This window comes from Monodelphis domestica, chromosome 3, assembly GCF_027887165.1.
Source record: "Monodelphis domestica isolate mMonDom1 chromosome 3, mMonDom1.pri, whole genome shotgun sequence".
In the NCBI taxonomy this organism is placed as follows: domain Eukaryota; kingdom Metazoa; phylum Chordata; class Mammalia; order Didelphimorphia; family Didelphidae; genus Monodelphis; species Monodelphis domestica.
Window position 1 is genome coordinate 193,198,049 of NC_077229.1, and position 17,571 is coordinate 193,215,619.

General features: G+C 37.2%; 1 protein-coding gene across 2 annotated transcripts in view; it reads right to left on the bottom strand.

The window, feature by feature from the left end:
• SLC22A23 (solute carrier family 22 member 23) overlaps positions 1–17,571 on the bottom strand; it is a 277,033-nt gene that overhangs the window by 153,653 nt on the left and 105,809 nt on the right. The window lies entirely within an intron of this gene.

Here is a 17,571-nt window from a genome sequence, read left to right on the forward strand (position 1 = left end):
GATGCTAAGAATTAGTTTGGAGAACATTTACAAATACAGATTTAATTAATAATTTTGTCAGAGGCAGGTCTGATTCTAACAACCTGCTAGTTCAGATTTGGTGATGGGATGAAATAAAGCACTAAGAGGTCACAAACCCTGAATGAAAGGTTTATGTAGTTGTGCTATAGCAAGGGTATGCAACAAGCATCCAGGGGCACTTAATTTATGTAGACTGCACCCTAAATAGAGCAGAGGGAAGGTGGTGGTGATTCATTGACCTCTACCCCATATGGAAAGCTTCTTTTCTGCCCCCAGGTAACCTCAAGGCTAAAGTCAAGTTAGCCAGTAGGCACAAGGAAGCTGGGGCCAAGAAAGGTACACAAAGGTGACCACTGCTTTACCTCTAGGGTTAGTCAAGTCTTAGCTTTTTCCTACTTAATTTTGGAGCAGCTAGATAGTACAGTGATAGAGTGCTGGGCCTGGAGTCAATATGATCTGAGTTCAAATTTGACCCCAGACACTTACTAGCTGTGTGATCTTCAGCAAATCATTTAACTCTGATTTGCCTCAGTCCATTATTTGAAAAATGGAGATATGATGAAGGACATGGCAAACTACTCCAGGATCTCTGCCAATAAAGCACCACAGAACAGTTGTAGAGTGGGATACAACTGAACAACAACAAAAGAGGAAACACTGGTAGATAATGGCCCTATCACAGATTATATAATTTTATTATTGTTTTATATAAATCAGTGAGATGATATGGTGCTGCACATGGACTAAACATCTATATTGATTTTCTGGTCCTAAATAAAATTAGAAAACAAAAGTGATTACAGCTAAATGTGAAGATGGCTCCTAGGTTCTCCTTGGAGAGGCAAATAAAGGAATTGGTATCATTTTCCAATAAAGGAATTGGTTTCAATTTCATAACCAAGGGCAACAAGAAAAACAATTTCACAGCCCACCTGGTGATCTTGCCTGGCAGAGTTTGTGCTGAGACTAAGCAAGGGCAGTGGGACCAGGAAGATAAATGTAGCTTATGCATCAATATGTGTGATAGGGGATGTATAAGAGGAAATATTCTACAAAGAATGGGACAAGATTCTCCACATCAATCCATTGTATACTTCAATATTCAGCAAAGGGGAAAGGGGCAGGAATAACAAAGGAATTGGTGAAAGATGTTTTAAGATATGGTTTGGTTAAAAAACAAATCAGAGAATCAGAATAAGAGATCATAGAAATCATATAATCCAACTTCTGCATATTTCAGATAACCAAGTCATATAATCAACTGAGAAGAGACCAAAATAATACCAAATTATAAGAAAAGTTAACATGGCAAATGACATATGACAGATTTCCAGTCTGATCTAACATCTTTATGAGACTGGTCTATGTACAAATCAGGGCTATCTAAGCTGGAAATATCCAAAAGGATTTAGGCAGTCTTTTATGAACAGTTCTTTACAGAATACCACACACAACTCATAAAGGTATAAAGGTTAAAAGGTGCAGCAGTAATATACTCTTTGCTGATTATGAGAATAATAAAAATTTAGTAAAGCAAGATAAAAACTTTATAGACTCTCCTTTGGCAAGGTGTCTCCCATGCATAAAAGTTCATAGAAGAAAGAATTCTTGATCAAATTAACTAAAGAGATTCTATTAATGAATAATCAGTAGAAGAGAAAGCATGATGCCTTAGAAACCAAAGCAAAGTTGAATAAATGTATTATAAAATGGTTTACAAACATTAAAGTGCTATATAAATGTCATTTTTTATAATCACTATTACTATTATAGATATTTTATTTCATACAAAAGTTTTTAAGCCTACTTTAACAATTTTTTTAACTAAATTTCAACTTTGAGGTACCAACTCTCACCAATCTGATTGGTTCAGATAACAGAAAAGGAAAATGATGAATGCTGGAGGGGATGTGGAAAAGTTGAGACACTAATACACTGTTAGTAGAGTCATAAACTGATCCAACCATTTTGGAGAAAAATTTAAAGCTTTGCCCAAAGGGCTATAAACCTGTACATATTATTTGACTCAGAAATACTACCACATCTATACCCCAAAGAAATCATAGAAAATGGAAATGGATCCATATGTACAAAAATATTTATAGCAACTCTTTGTGATAGCAAAGAATTGGAAACTAAGAAGATGCTCATCAATTGGGGAATGGCTGAACAAGGTATGTCATATGAATATGATAGAATATTATTGTGTTGTAAGAAATGATGAAAGGGATGATTTCAGAAAAACCTGAGAAGGCTTATATGAACTGATGCAAAGTGAAGTGAGCAGAACAAGAACAACCTAGACAGGTACAGCAATATTGTAAAGTTAAACAACTATGAAAGCCTTAGTTACAATGATCCACTACAACTCCAAAGGATTCATATCATAAAATGCTTTTTATCTCCAGAGAAATGAAGGATTCAGAATGCCGATGGAAGCATTTTTCCCTTGATATTTCTTGATTCCCATGTCACCAATTGAACATGGTTAATGCGGAAATATGTTGTATGACTTCATATGTATGATAGATTTTATATTTCTTGCCTTTTCAATGGGTGGAGGAAGAGCGGAAGGAGAGACAGACTTTGGAACTGAAAATAAAACTAAAAAATTAAAACATAAAAGTTTCACCACTAAGTATACTCTGATCCAATGGCTGCCTTTAGCTACTTGTAGAAATTTCACATATAACTTATTACTCTTCAAGACATTTCATTTATACATTAGAATTTATAATAAATTATTTACTATAGGAGGATTTTTTTTAATGTCTTGGAATTGATATTAAGTATTGGTTCCAAGTCAGAAGAGCAGTAAGGGCTAGGGCAACTGGGGTTAAGTGCCCAGAGTCACATAGCTAGGAAGTGTCAGAGGTCAGATTTAAATCTAGGACTGCATGTCTCTAGACCTGGTGCTCTATCCACTGAGCAACCTCACGTAGTTTCCCTTAGAGCAGAAGTTTTTTGTTTTTTTAAACCCATAACCTTCTGACTAGCAATCAATACTGTGTAATGGTTCCAAGGCAGAAGAGTGATAAGGGCAAGGCAATGGGGGTTAAGTGACTTGTCCACAGCTGGGAAGTGTCTGAGGCCAAATTTGAACCTAGGACCTCCCTTCTCTAGGTCTGGCTCTCAATCCACTGAGATACCCTGCTGCCCCCAGAGCAGAAGTTTTTAAGTTTTGTTTTTTTAATATGTTCTAGATTCCTTTGCAGTCTACTGGCTCTTTCTCAGAAAAACGTTTTTAAATGCATAAAGTAAAATACACAGGATTACAAAGGAAACTAATTGTATAGAAATGCAGTTATCAAAGTATTTTTTAAATGTCATAGTCCTTCAGATTAGGATTACTTGCTGTACAGAGCATATAGTAGTCTTCAATGGTAAACATAGCTTAGAAATCTCTTAAGTATCCCATTAAGACCTTCAGACTCTTCTAGTTCTCTCCCCTCCCTATCTGTCAAGGCTCCAGTAGTTCATGGTTTATCACTATGGCATTATGGCTCCTAGGAGTGATTACTCTGGCAGCATGCCCAGCCCCTCAAATCCATTGGTATGTAGGGTGGAGAACCCACAAGCCAGATTCCCAAGTTCCAGAAGCACTCCTGGAAACACCTCCCAGGGAGGGAACACAGGTTTTTATCACTGTAAGTCATCTAGCTATCACCTGATAAGAGGTACTCAGCAAGTTATCTTGGATGTGGGAATCTGGAAGTCTGTTCTATCTTTGAATATCTGGAATTAAGAAGCCTAGGAGTTAGCAGCAGAAGCATCTATAGCCTATAAACTTAAGAGTGTTTTTTAAGTCCTTCACAATTCAGATGTTTTGATTATTCAGTTAATGCTTGGTACAACACAAGATGGGCAATTGGGGGGCAAACTGGATAGAGTGTCTGGCCTGAAGTTAGGAAGACTCATTTTCTTGAGTTCAAATCTGGTCTTAGACACTTCCTAGCTGTGTGACCCTAGGCAAGTCACTTAACCCTATTTGCTTCAGTTCCCTCATCTGTAAAATAAGCTAGAGAAGGAAATTGCAAACTACTCCAGTATCTTTGTCAAAAAAACCCCAAATGAGGTCAACAAGAGTCAGACAAGGCTGAAATGGATGAACAATGATGCCTGTGTTATCAAAGAATTGTTCTGGGGGTCAATATCTATGTAGAGTGCTTTACAAATTTAAAGTAACACATACATATCAGGCATTATTATAGTTATCTAGGTGGTGCAGTGACTAGAGTGCTGGACCAGCAGTCAGGAAAGCTGTTGAAAATGTAGCTTCAGACATTTACTACACAACCTAGGCAAGTCACTTAACTAACATTTGCCCAAGTTTCCTCATCATAAAATGGGAATAAAATAATAAGCACCTATTTCCCAAGGTGGATATGAGGACTGAATGAGATAATATTCATAAAATGCTTTTCTAAGAGTAAAGTGAAATATAAAGGTTAGTTATTACTATTAATTATACATTATATAATTATAATAAATAGCTATTATTTACTACTTACATATTATTAATATTATTTATGCTAGATTATCTATATTTATTATTATTACTAATTATTATTCTACCCATTTGTTCTAAATATTCTTTCTCTTTCACATGATAGACTTTTAAATAGTTAGAAAAAATAGCAATAATATCTGACTAGGTCTTCCTTTCTCTGGAAGAGGTTGAATATAATGAATAAGTGATGAACCTGAGAATTAAGAGAAACCTGGATTCTAATCCTGTTTCACCTATGTGACCACTGGCAAGTTACTTAACTTCTGTAAGCATCATTATCATGGAATTTCAGAATTGGTAGGGCTCTTAGCACTATTTGGAGGCCCTAGGGAAGGCTTCCTGGAGGTAATAGCATCTGGTTCAATCACTAACTTACTCCTTATCTATAAAATGGGGATAATAATAATAATTACCTTGTCCTCACAGGGTTGTGGTAAGGATCAGATGAGATAATGTATATAAAGGGCTATGCAAATCTTAATGCATTATATAAATAGCAACTATTGTTATTAACAGTAGAATTTTTACCATTGATATGAGGATTGCATCTCATACTTTTCTAGAATCTTCTCACACTTTTCTAGACACATTCCTCCTCAGACATTGTACCCAGAGCTGAAAATAATACCCAGCACAAAGTATACATTGATTGTCCTAGACACTATACTTCTACTAAGGCTATCAAGTCACAATTCTGATATACATTGGGCTTGTGACCCACTAAAACCCCTAGATCCATGTTGGTTAACCTATGGCATGTGTGCCAGAGGGGACTGCTCCCTTCCCCCTCTCCACACACACTTGAGGACATTTCTCCTATCATCTGCCTCTCCGCACAGCAGACCAATGGGAGTGTATCCTCCTTCCCCTGTCTGGGGGAAGGTGGGTGGTTCACATGTGGTGTGACGGTTGTAGTTTGGGTACCCTGTCTCTAAAAGGTTCACCATCACTGCCCTAGATCTTCTCCCTGTGTAAGGAGTTATCAACATAGGGTAGAAGAATCTACATTTATCCCTATTAAACTTCCTTGCTTCATAATTCACAATTAATACTTTAGAAAATTAGACCTCAAAATCTGTGTGAGATGGGTAGGGGAGAGGATTAAGGGAAGAGTCTAGGTCCCATCTGGGGGCATTGGGGAAGGCTTCCTGGAGGTCATAGCATATTTGAGCTGAGTTTTGAAGGACTAGCAGGAATTAAAGGGTAAAGAGAGAAAGGAAGGACAATTTAGCCATGTAACTCCTCCTCGTTCAAATATTAGCTTGACTCTTGTCCCCAATGCATAATTTGCATTTTGCATTTTACTACAGCAACTCCCGAGTTTTAGTTTCAATAACCTCATGAACCTCACGAAGCACCCAAGTTGTCTTTAAAGCCAGCATATTCATAGTCAATGACTCACATGCAGGAAGACTTGGGGTCACAGGGCACTGTTTCCCATGATTGTCTACTACTTTTTTCCTACAACCACATGGCAGAGTATCCAAGACTGATAAGAGAGGGCTGAGATGGAGGTTATTAAATGTACAATTTCCTGAAAACATGACCTGATAAGAGGCTTATTTACTCATTCGGCTGCTCCCAGAAATGTGGCCTTGTTCTTCTGAAATCATGTTTTTACCTTTCAGATTAGATTTTAATACATTTTAGAGTTTTTTACTTGAAGAGTATCTTTTAAAATCTCCTTCTGTAGTGGGCATCCCTCAGGTGGCAAATAACATTATATGGCATTTATAAACTGTTTTAAAATTTATAAAATGTCTTACAAATATTATCTCATTTGATACTCACAATTACCTTGGGAAGTAGGTGCTATTATGATCTTCACTTTACAGATGGGGAACTGAGGCAAGTCTTGCAAGCTAGTATGGGTCTGAGGCTGACTTTGAATTCACGTGTTCCAAACTCCATGTCCAATATTCTATCCAGTGTTCCACTTAGCTGGTAATTCAGAGTTACTAAAGTCAATGGGATCTAATCAGAAGATCACTGGATTTGGAGTGAGAGTAACTGAGTTTGAGCCATGGGTAAATTACTTTACTTCTGTAGGGCCATACAATTCTAATGTATACAATGAGAGATGGACTGAATAGTCACTAAAGTCTCTTTAAGTTCTGAATCCTAGACTAAATGCATTTATTTATATCTACTATATAAAGATCGGAAGCTAGGAGGTATAGTGGATAGAGTTCAGGGCCTGGAGTCAGGAAGACTCATTCATCTTCCTGAGTTCAGATCTGACCTCAGACACTTTGTAGCTGTGTGACCCTGGGCAAGTCACTTAACCTTGTTTGCCTCTGTTCTTCATTTGTAAAATGTGATAGAGAAGTAAATGGCCAATTACTCTAGTATGTCTGCCAAGAAGACCCCAAGTGGGGTCTTAAAGAGTCAGATACAACTGAAAATGCCTGAACAATGACATATGCAGAATAGGTATTATTAGAAGATGCACCAGGATCATAAATTATAGATCTTAAAATGGTAGGGAACTCAGAGGTTATCTAGACAAGTTATCTTATTTTAGCAAGGTAGCAAAGGCCAGGGTCAGAATTCAAATCGGACAGTAAAACTGGCATGGTACCACACTCCCTCTGTTGATTTAGAGCTAACTGGTACTGTGGAGTCCAACTCCCACATTTGAAACAGGAGAAAACTGAGACCAAGGGAGATTAAGGCAATTGCCCAAGATCACAGAGTATAATTAGAAAAGCCTACTTTCCTGACTCAGCAATGAGGATGGTAGCTGGTTATGTTGCTATCTAAACACTGAATGTATTTATTGGTCTTCCATGTCACCATTAGCATCTAAAGAGAGTCTCAGGAGGTATATTTGCTGGACTGCTTTTTGGTGTACAGAAACTTGTGATGTGCACATTCTAAAAGAGCTGATTATGCACCAAACTGCCCAAGTTTTTTATAAAGAGTCTTCACTGCAAATTCTAAATGTCTCTCTACAGGTACCAAAAGAAGAAATGTCTATGCCTAGTTGTGCTATTAAAGGAACAGAAAAAAAAGGAAAAAAAACAACAACCAACAACCCTGTAGGGAAAAGAATGACTTTCACATGCACTAAATACTCAAAGATGACAATTTAGATCAATAAGAATATCTAGGCTAGGTGGGAACACAGTTTTCTCTTTGAATATCAAGAGCTGGGGAGGAAAAATGTAAATGGAGAACTGGTAAGATCAGGAAATTCCTACATAGAATCATGCTTCCTTCATCTGAATAGAAAATGCATCAGGATCAGGCAGCTGAGCTCCTTGATGTTTCCAAGCAGAGTAACAAATTGGAATTATGATGGCAACAAAAAATATGAGAAATCAGAGAGTGAATAGCAATGACCAGGGTTCCCAACTTTCAGGCTTCCTAGTTCTTCTTGGCATAGGCAATCTTGTCCAGACAGTGGCAATGTGATATCAAAGCAACATCACTGGTTAGGTTTATCCTAACCAGATGGATAAGGTTATGACTCTTTATCCATCTAAAAATTGAAGAAGGGTTAGACTAGATAGATGATAACCCAAGTGATTTTCAGCATAGATTCCCTAGATCAGAGTTAGGGTACTGCCACTGGCTATGGGATCTCAGAGGAGACACTTAAGCTCTCTGTTTTGTTATCTTTTAAGCTGCCTGTACAGCCTGTCTTCCAATGAGAGTTGTGAAGATAAAATGAGATCATCTTTGTGAAGTGTTTTGTAAACCACAGGCTCATACAAATGAAAAACTATTAGTATTAATGATAAAGGCAGATACTTAGTGTATATGTAGTTTTCTGATTGGATCTGAACCCAAGTTCTCTGACTCCAAATGTAGGGCTCTTTCTACAACAATGAAACAAAAAGAGATAGGCAAGAAGAGATTAAGATGGTATCTGAAAAATGATTTCCTACACAAGTGATTTATTTTTATAAAAAACAAAAGATCCTTACAAATGGATTCTTTTCTTTTCTTCCCTTTTCTTTTCTTTTTTTTTAAACTCCTTTCTTTTTGTCTTAGTAACAACTCTAAGACAGAAGAGCAAGGGCTAGGCAAACAGGATTAAGAGTCACACAACTAGGAAGTGTCTAAGATGTGAATTGAACCCAGGCCCTTTCAACTCCAGGCTTGGCTCTCTATCTATCCACTGTGTTACCTAATGCCCTAAATGGTGGCTTTTCTATTTACATATGCTTGGTAGCTTTATTTGTGAAATTATTGGATATTTCAAGTAAGAACTATGTTTTATTCACTGTATACTTTTCCTCACATTTACTGAACACCTACTATAGCAGCGTTGGTGAACCTTTTAGAGATAGAGTACCAGGCCCCATCCCCACAACATCCCCCATTCCAAGTGCTGTGCCCTCCTCTACCCCAAGTGCTAGTTGTGTTCTGCCCCTTTACCCCACACAGGGGAAAGACAAAGTACTCCCATTGGGCTACTGGGCAGAGAGGCAGGTGATGTGAGGAATGTCTTCAGAGAATGTAGAGACAGGGAGGGGAGTGGCCTGAGGGATCCCCTCCAGCTCTGCTACCTGTGAGCTGGTCCACCTTACTCCCTGTGTACTCCTATTGGACTGCTGGACAGAGGGTCGGGGGATGTGAAAAAATGTCATCAGGCACAATGGAAAGGGGGAGGGGAGCAGTTCCACCCTAGTCCCTCTGCCTTTCTAGTAATGAACTCTGGGGTTGGGGGTGGGGAGGGTGGCCTCATGGCCACAGAGAATACTCTGCATGTCATCTTTGGCACCTGTTCCATAAGTTTGCCATCATTGTTCTATGGTATACAGACCTACCAAAAGGAGTAGCTGTGAATCTTTACCTGCCACATATTCGCTTTTAAAGTTGGGCAGGTCATTTCAGCTCTCTTGAAACATACGTAGGTTCTTTATCTGATAAATGGTAAAGCTACAAGGTATAGAGCAGGGTTGTCTAACATGTAGCCCCAGGCCACCATGGACCACAATACTTTCCAGGGCTGTGGGAATCAGATTCAAATGTAATTGGGAAATATTTAATGAAATAAATAAAAATGAGATAAAACATTGATAACATTGCATTTTAAAATTAATTCAACAAAGAGCCTGAAGGGATCCTTCTACAGTTTAGTGGCCTTTGTTTCTATTTGAATTCGAAATGATGGGTATAGTGAAGAGAGAGCTGGCTTTAAGTCAGGAAGACTCTGATTCAAATTCAGCCTGACATAAATCCAGCACATCAATTTCCATTATGATTTTATTTTAGAAACTATTATGGTACTCTGGACAGGATGGTAACATGAATTCCATTCCAAAGTCACTCTGTTCAGTTATGGAAATGGGAGGGTTCCCTCCTTTGGGAGTTCACTAAGCCAGTGAAATTATAGATCTTGAAAAAAAATTGTAATAAATATTTGGGTTATTTACCCTCATAGAACTGTTGCAAGCATAAAGGAAGTATAGAAAACATCTGGTAGCTATAAAACTATCATTCTATCAATAAACATTAATTATGCACCATACAAATATATAAGCACATTTATTCATCAAATATTTATTCAGCTTGTAGTCTGTGTGAGGAGCACTTACTACATCCTAGGGATGTAAAGTTTATTTTATAAGACAAAGTGTCTGCCCCCATGAAGCTAATAGTCTGGGGTGGAGTGTGAAGAGAAGAAAATCACAACAAAAGTAACTACAATACAAAATCATTTCTAGAATGTCCAAAATTGTAAGTTTAAGCTTAAGTTTTAGACTTAAAATGGTATTAAGACTTTTGGGGAATACCCTGTATGTTTAGAGACACGTGAAATAAGCTGCTATGCAAGGGCCAGAAGAAAGGTTGTTACTGAATTTGAACTAGACTTAACAGGATGGTAGGAATTCAGCAGGGAAAGTGTGTGTGTGGGGGGGGGCAGAGAGGAAATTTCAATTATAAGAGAAGGCATGAGCTAATGGGGAAAGAATAAGGGGTGTTTGGGCACACAAAGTAATATAAACCCAATAAATGACAGAAGAGGGTTTTTAAAAAACTATTTACAAGTAAGATCAGCCCTCTATTTCAACTTGGGCTGTATAAACTTGGCTTCAAAAGTTAATGTGCATATACATATGTCCATATGTATTTACATATGTGTATGTATATCTCGTTCATAGAGATACACACTTATATGTATATGTGTGTATTTATCTACATAGATGTATCTGTAGATAGAAAGATAGAGAGAGCACTAGATAGATAAACAGATATATGGATAGATAGATCAATAGATGAATTGGTGGATAGATAGATAAATATAAATAGAAACAGAGATGGATAGATAGAGATAGATAGATATATGGATAGATGAGTGGATGGATAGAGATAAATATAGAGATAGAGAAACAAAGAGATGGATAGATAGAGATAAAATGGATAAATAGATATAGATAGAAACAGATAGATAGAGATAGTCAGAGAGAGATCTAATAGCAATACTAGCAGTCCTTGTCATGCTTCATGGTATCTACCTTATTTCTAAAATGTAGACAGGTGACAGGTATTCATTCATTTAGTATTTTCTGAGCAACTATTAAGTATATAACACACAGGTATCCCAGGAGATACAAAAATGTTCTTCATGATTATTTCTTCCCTCTAGGAGCAACTAGATAAAATATATCCATATTCAACAGCACATACAGAAGTTCAGGGAAAATAAATATCACTGTGAAAGAGAGCAATCCAGGGAGGTCTTAAGAAAGGAGAACTGGGATTTCAACTAAACCATGAAGAATAAGATGAGGAAAGGGGCACAGGTCTGGGTCAAAGGTTTGGGGATGGAATCTAGCTGGGCATGTTGAAGACCAGTAGAAAGACAATCCAGGTAAGGTGAGATCAGATTACAATGAATCTCAAATATTATTATGCTGAGTTTATAGAGTCTTTTAGGTGAGAGTGGATGAAGTGGAGAAAGCACTGGTTCTGGAATCAGGAAGATTCATCAGGAAGAGTTCAAATCCATCCTTAGACACTTACTAGCTAGGTGATCCTGGGAAAGTCACTTAATCCTATCTGTCTCAGTTTCCTCATCTGCCAAATGAGGTAGAGAAGGAAATGGCAAACTACTTCTGTTTCTTTGCCAAGAAAACCTCAAATGAGTTCAGGAAGAGTCAGACGTGACTGAAAGAACTGAACAACAAAGACTAATGGTGTCAAACATGGATGCTCCTGAGTGCTTCCTGGAACCATATTAAAATGTAATCATGAGGTATTTAACAAAAGAAATAAAAATACAATAATATAAGGTAATATTGCATTTTTAAACTGCCAGTTTGTGATTCATAGGGATCCTTATATGTGGATTAATAAGCCTGTTTCTATTTAAGTTTGACACCATTTGGTAGACTATGAGAAGAGACTAAAGATTATTTTCCCGACTTTCTTGGATGGAGCTAATGAGTCAAGAGAGTGATGAAAATTTACCAAAGTGAGGTTGGTAGGTAACATGGTGGATAGAACATCAGGCCCAGAGTCAGGAGGACCTGAGTTCAAAAACAGTCTTGGACACTTCATACTAAGACAGAAAGTAAGGGCTTAAAAAGAAAAATCTAACAAACTATTGAAAGCAATACATTTAGTAGTATGCCACAAAACAAACCAAAACCAAAAACACAACAACAGCAACAAAACACAAACCCACAAAGGCTCTAAAATTAAATTTAAAAAAGTAAATGTCTCTGTGTGGGGATGGTGTGTGTGTGTGTGTGTGTGTGTGTGTGTGTGTGTGTGTGTGTGTGTGTGTATGTGTGGTGTCCTAGAGATAGTAATTCATTCACTGGTTGATTTTACCACTTTGATTTATCAGCTCACATTCCCCAAACTTTCAGATTCCAAACCAAACCATCTGCTGCCAAAATATTGCTTAAAAAAATCAGCATTGTGTTTGATTAATTCTACATGATTATCTCCATTCCATATTCTATGTTTTGAAATAGAATACCAGCTACTGACCCTCAGGAAACTAATTGTTTTTCAATATATTCAGCACAATTCTGTTTACAACTGAACTGTTTACTTGCTACTGTGTTGAGACTACATGTTATGGCACAGTTTGTAGTATCTGAATAAATATGGGCCAATAGGCTAAGACTGAGTGCCATTCTTGGGTAAAGAGATAAATTATGGAGAAGCCTTGTTTGGCCCTATCATAGAGCCCATTTTCAGAGGATGTAATTTACTGCCCTTGTGTACAACAGCTCTCTACAGGGAAGGGATTTAAAAACTCTAAAAGTGTATATCTGTATTGAATATACAAGGCTGGGGTTAAAAATGAGAGGATAAGCAATTCTGAAAATTGGCCAGCTTCCAGTTAATTATCCTGCCTTAGAACACATACACTAGTACACTGCTGGCAAAGACCAATTTCTAATCTAATGGGGTGGAAAGATGAAATCAATATAGAAATATCTATCAACAGTCCCTATTCTCACTAAACTATTTTCCCTAGAGAACCAGGCTCCTCTCTAGTATGACCTCTTTTGTGTACTTGAATTTACCTATTGTATAAATGTTGAATTGCAAACTCCTAATTGCAAAAATAAGTTTTTCCTGTGCACAAATATTTCAGTTTTGTGTCCATAAGGCATCAGAAAGCCTGGCCACAATTCATTTTTAGCTGCTTTAAAGTTACTCCTGTCCTTTTGCCAAAACACTTAGCATTTGCTATAATAATGACCCAGCCAATTTTATTAAACAATTGTGCTGATAAAACCAGGCAAGTGAACAACAACCTGGGCTTCAGAAGACATAAAACCACTGTGGTGTCACCTTGGAGGGCTGTGGACACTCTTGGGAGAAGAGAAGCAAGAATTCTTGAACTCCAGACTTAGATGTGCAGCTTCTCTTCATATTTCCACTGTCTTGACCTTAGCAAATTACCTTCTCTTTCTGTTCCCTGGATTTGATTAGCAAAATAGAGAGACCATGTTCAAAGAAATATGTGAAGTTCTGCTTCATCCTGTCCATTTTTAAAAAAAATTTAATACAAGTAAATTTTAACTTCCAAAATGAAAGTAAACTCTAGCAGATAGGGAGGAAGGGCAGTCATATTAGCATCCTTTATTACTTGAGTATTCCTTACTAAAACTAGGAAAATGCAGAACACTGTGAAGTCACAGATGCCAGGACTGTTCTCCCTCCTCACTTTGGACTCTTGAGTATGACACCTCAGGCCTTCTACAATCCCCTTTGGTTACTGGTACCAACCCCAAATCCATTGGATATATTTGTATTTACTTATATGTATCTATGGGCTGTGTGGTCGGGTGCTTTAGCACAAAGGAACCTGGGTTCAGATCTTGATTCTGGCTCTTATATTATCTGTGACTTTGGACAAGACACTCATCACCTTTAGGTGTCCTTATCTGTAAGATCAAGAAGTAGGACTAGTGCCTTACTTATCTACATCTCTAGTTGCACATTATTTTCTCCTACCCCAAAATATAACCTCCTTGAGATCAGAGAAGGGTTTCATTTTTGTTTTTAAATACTAAGTAGACTTAGCACAGTGCCTGGAAGATTTATCTGATAGATAATAGCTATTTAATTGTTGAATGAAAATACACTTGACTAATTACTTTGTGGTCTTTAGAAGAAATGTATTATTGTTACTTAGTTCCTATGATAAGGTCTCCCATGAAGAAAGAGGATATTTTAAGAGTTATTCATATATACATACACATTGTGGTTATAAAATATTATCATCCAAGATGACATTTGGAACTCAAGGCAACATCTATTATGAAATCAGTTTACCCAGAACCCATCAATAACCACATGTATAAAAATATATGAGTGTCTAATTGTTACATGCCACTAATTCCTCCTCCAACGTTCATATGATCAAAAAGCTGTAAAGTGTCTATAGGCCAAGTAGACTTTGTACCAATTACTCTGCTAGTACAGGTTCCCAACCCCTCAGTTCCTCTAAGTGGACCTGCTATTATGTCAAGCTACAGGTCAGAATGACTAGGATTCTGCCAGGCAAGAGAAATATTTCCCCAGGGCAACAAGCAGTATAGTACAGTAAAGCTTGTATCTACTTACTACCCTGCAAGACTCAAGAGAGAGACTATGAATCCTTTATACAATAGAGTAATTGCTTCTGTTACTTACTGACTGTGAAGAGTTGCCAGGCCTGGAGGAAAGGTCTACTCTCCTTCAAAAGTCAGTGTTCCCTCATCCATTTAACTTTCCCTATTTGACAAACAGCAATTTATCTTCATCTTCTCAAAAAAAAAAACAAAAAAAACAGGATGAACTGTAAGTCTGGTGACCTGGGGTAAGTAGAATGGGTGGAAGCACTGATTGCTTATGAGACCCTGAGCAAATAACGGTCCTAGACCCCAGGGTTCTCATTCATAAAATGAGAGGGAGAGGGCAAGATGATCTCTAAAGTCTCTTCAAGTTCTATGACTCCAAATTCTATAATACAGCTAAAAAGAAGCCTACCTATTTTTATAGTATTTTTAATGTTCTTGCTAAAGGTGTCAGTGCCATGATCTGTGCTCTCCCCATATCCACATGCTCCCTTTTTAACTGTGATGCAAATCTGACAAGTCTGATACAAGCTTTTAGGAGGTCTCTCCTAATTCCCACAGCTGCTAGTGCTTTCCCTTCTATTCTCTTCTAAGTAGTTCAGTTGTTCAGTTGTTTTTCAGTCATGTTCAGCTCTTTGTGACCCCATTTGGGGTTTTCTTGGTAAAGTACTGGAGTGGTTTGACATTTCCTTCTCCAGCTCATTTGACAGATGAGGGAACAGAGGCAAACAGGGTTAAATAACTTGTCCAGGGTTATATAGCTAATAAGTGTCTGAGACTAGATTTGAACTCAGGAAGACTAGTCTTCCTACTTCAGTGCCAACACCATTTAGCTATATCTATTTATTTATATACTGTCTGCCCCATTAGAATGCAATATCCTACTTTCCTTTGTATCCTCAACCCACACTTAGCACAAGGTCTGGCATATAATGAGGGCTCAATAAGACTTTTTTGTTTGTTTTTTAGACCCTTACCTTCTGCCTTGGCATCAATTCTAAGTATTGATCTAAGGTAAAAGAGTGGTAAGGGCTAAGCAATTGGGTTAAGTGATTTGCCTGGGGTCATAGAGCTAGGAAGTGTCTGAGGCCACATTTTGAACCAGGACCTCCCATCTCTAGGTCTGGCTCTCTATCCACTGAGCAACCCAGCTGCCCCAGTAACTATTAACTGATTATTAGTGGGAAGAAATCTAGAATTGGGAGTTCAAAATACCTAGATTTCAATCTTGATCTCATTTAAAAGCTAGGCAAACCTGGGCAAATGAACTCTCTGAACCCCAGTTTTCTCATCTATAAGATGAGGATAACACAAATGAGATAATGTACATAAAGTATTTTATAAATTTTAGAGTGGTAAATAAAGTTCAGCTATTATTATTATTATTACTAGTTTATGATATGCTTTTCATTTATCTAGTCCTACTCTGACTCTATTACCCCCCTGTCTTTCTTTAAGTAGCATCTAAAATCCCACCTTCTCTATGAAGCCTTCTCTAACATTCCAGGGCTTTCCCACTTTTAATTATTTCCTATTTTTCTTGTATGTATATATTTGTTTGGGTGTTGTTTCCCCTATTAGACTGTAATGGCAGGGACTGTCTTTTGATCTTTTTGAATCCTCATATTGCCATTGCTCAGGTCCAATGCTATGTGACCCTTCGGAGGTTGTCCATGGGGATTTTGTAGCAAACATATTGAAGTGATTTGCTATTTCCTTCTCCAGAGTGCCTCTATTTTCCAGATGAAGAACTGAGCCAAATAGGGTTGTTAAATGACTTGTCCAGAATCACGAAGCTAAGAAATGTCTGAGGCTGGATTTAAACTCAGATCTTCCTGACCCCAGGTCCTGTGCTTTATCCATTGCACTAGCTCACTGTAGATACTAATATTTAGTGAATTGAATAGCATTCATTTTTTACATGTCTACTAGATGTACAGTGAAGCTTTCCACTCCCCTCCCTGAAAATATGCTATTTTCTTTTGGCAACATTACTTTATAATCCACAACTTTTGTTTAAGGGGAAGCACTAAGCCTTAATAAAACTTTACAAGCATTTTAGCATTGCTAAATAATAGGGCCATAGATTGCAGGAGTTGGAAGGGACCTTGGAGGTCATCTAGACCAGCCTCTTCATTTAACAGATGAGAAAACTAATTCAAAAAGTTAAGTAACTCAGCCAAGGCATTAAGTAGCAGAATCAGGAGATGCTGGCTCTCTTTTCCAAAGCCAGCACTCTTCCCATAGAATTACCATCATATTCTTCTTATAGATAATGGTCTTGCCTCTAACATTCACTCTCTGTGTGACCTTGAGCCAGTTACTTAAATTCTCTGGGCCTCAGTTTATTTATATTTAAAATGATTGAATTGGACTAGATCAAGGATCAGCAAACTATGGCTAATAGTCAAATCTGCTCTGCCACCTGTTTTTCTATGACTTGTGAGTTAAGAATGGTTTTTTGATAATATATTTATTATTTTTTAATTAAAATACCCTCCCTTCCTATCCCCCATTAGAAAAGACATCATTTGACAAAAAGATATTTGTATATATAAAACTGTGTCTATCTTATTTCTATTCATTAATTATTTCTTTGGAAGTAGACATATACATATCACCTTTCCAGCAATATTTATTTTGCCGTATATAATATAGTTTTGGTTCTGCTTGTTTCACTATTCATAATTATATGTAGATCTTTCTGTGTCTTTCCAAAATTAACCTCTTTGTCTTATGACATAGTAGTATTCCATCATTTAAAAAAATAATTTTTAGCCTCTGAGTTAAAGAATGAATTCTACATTTTAAAAATACCTATATTTTTGTATTTTTAAAAGTATGTTATATAAGCATGAATTTTTAAAATAATTGTTTGACTTATGGGTCATACAAAAACAGTCAGTGGAACAAATTTTGACTTGCAGGTCATAAATGACCAACCCTTGGATTAGATGACCTTTAAGGTCCTTTCAAATTCTAGATCTATTAATTCATGAC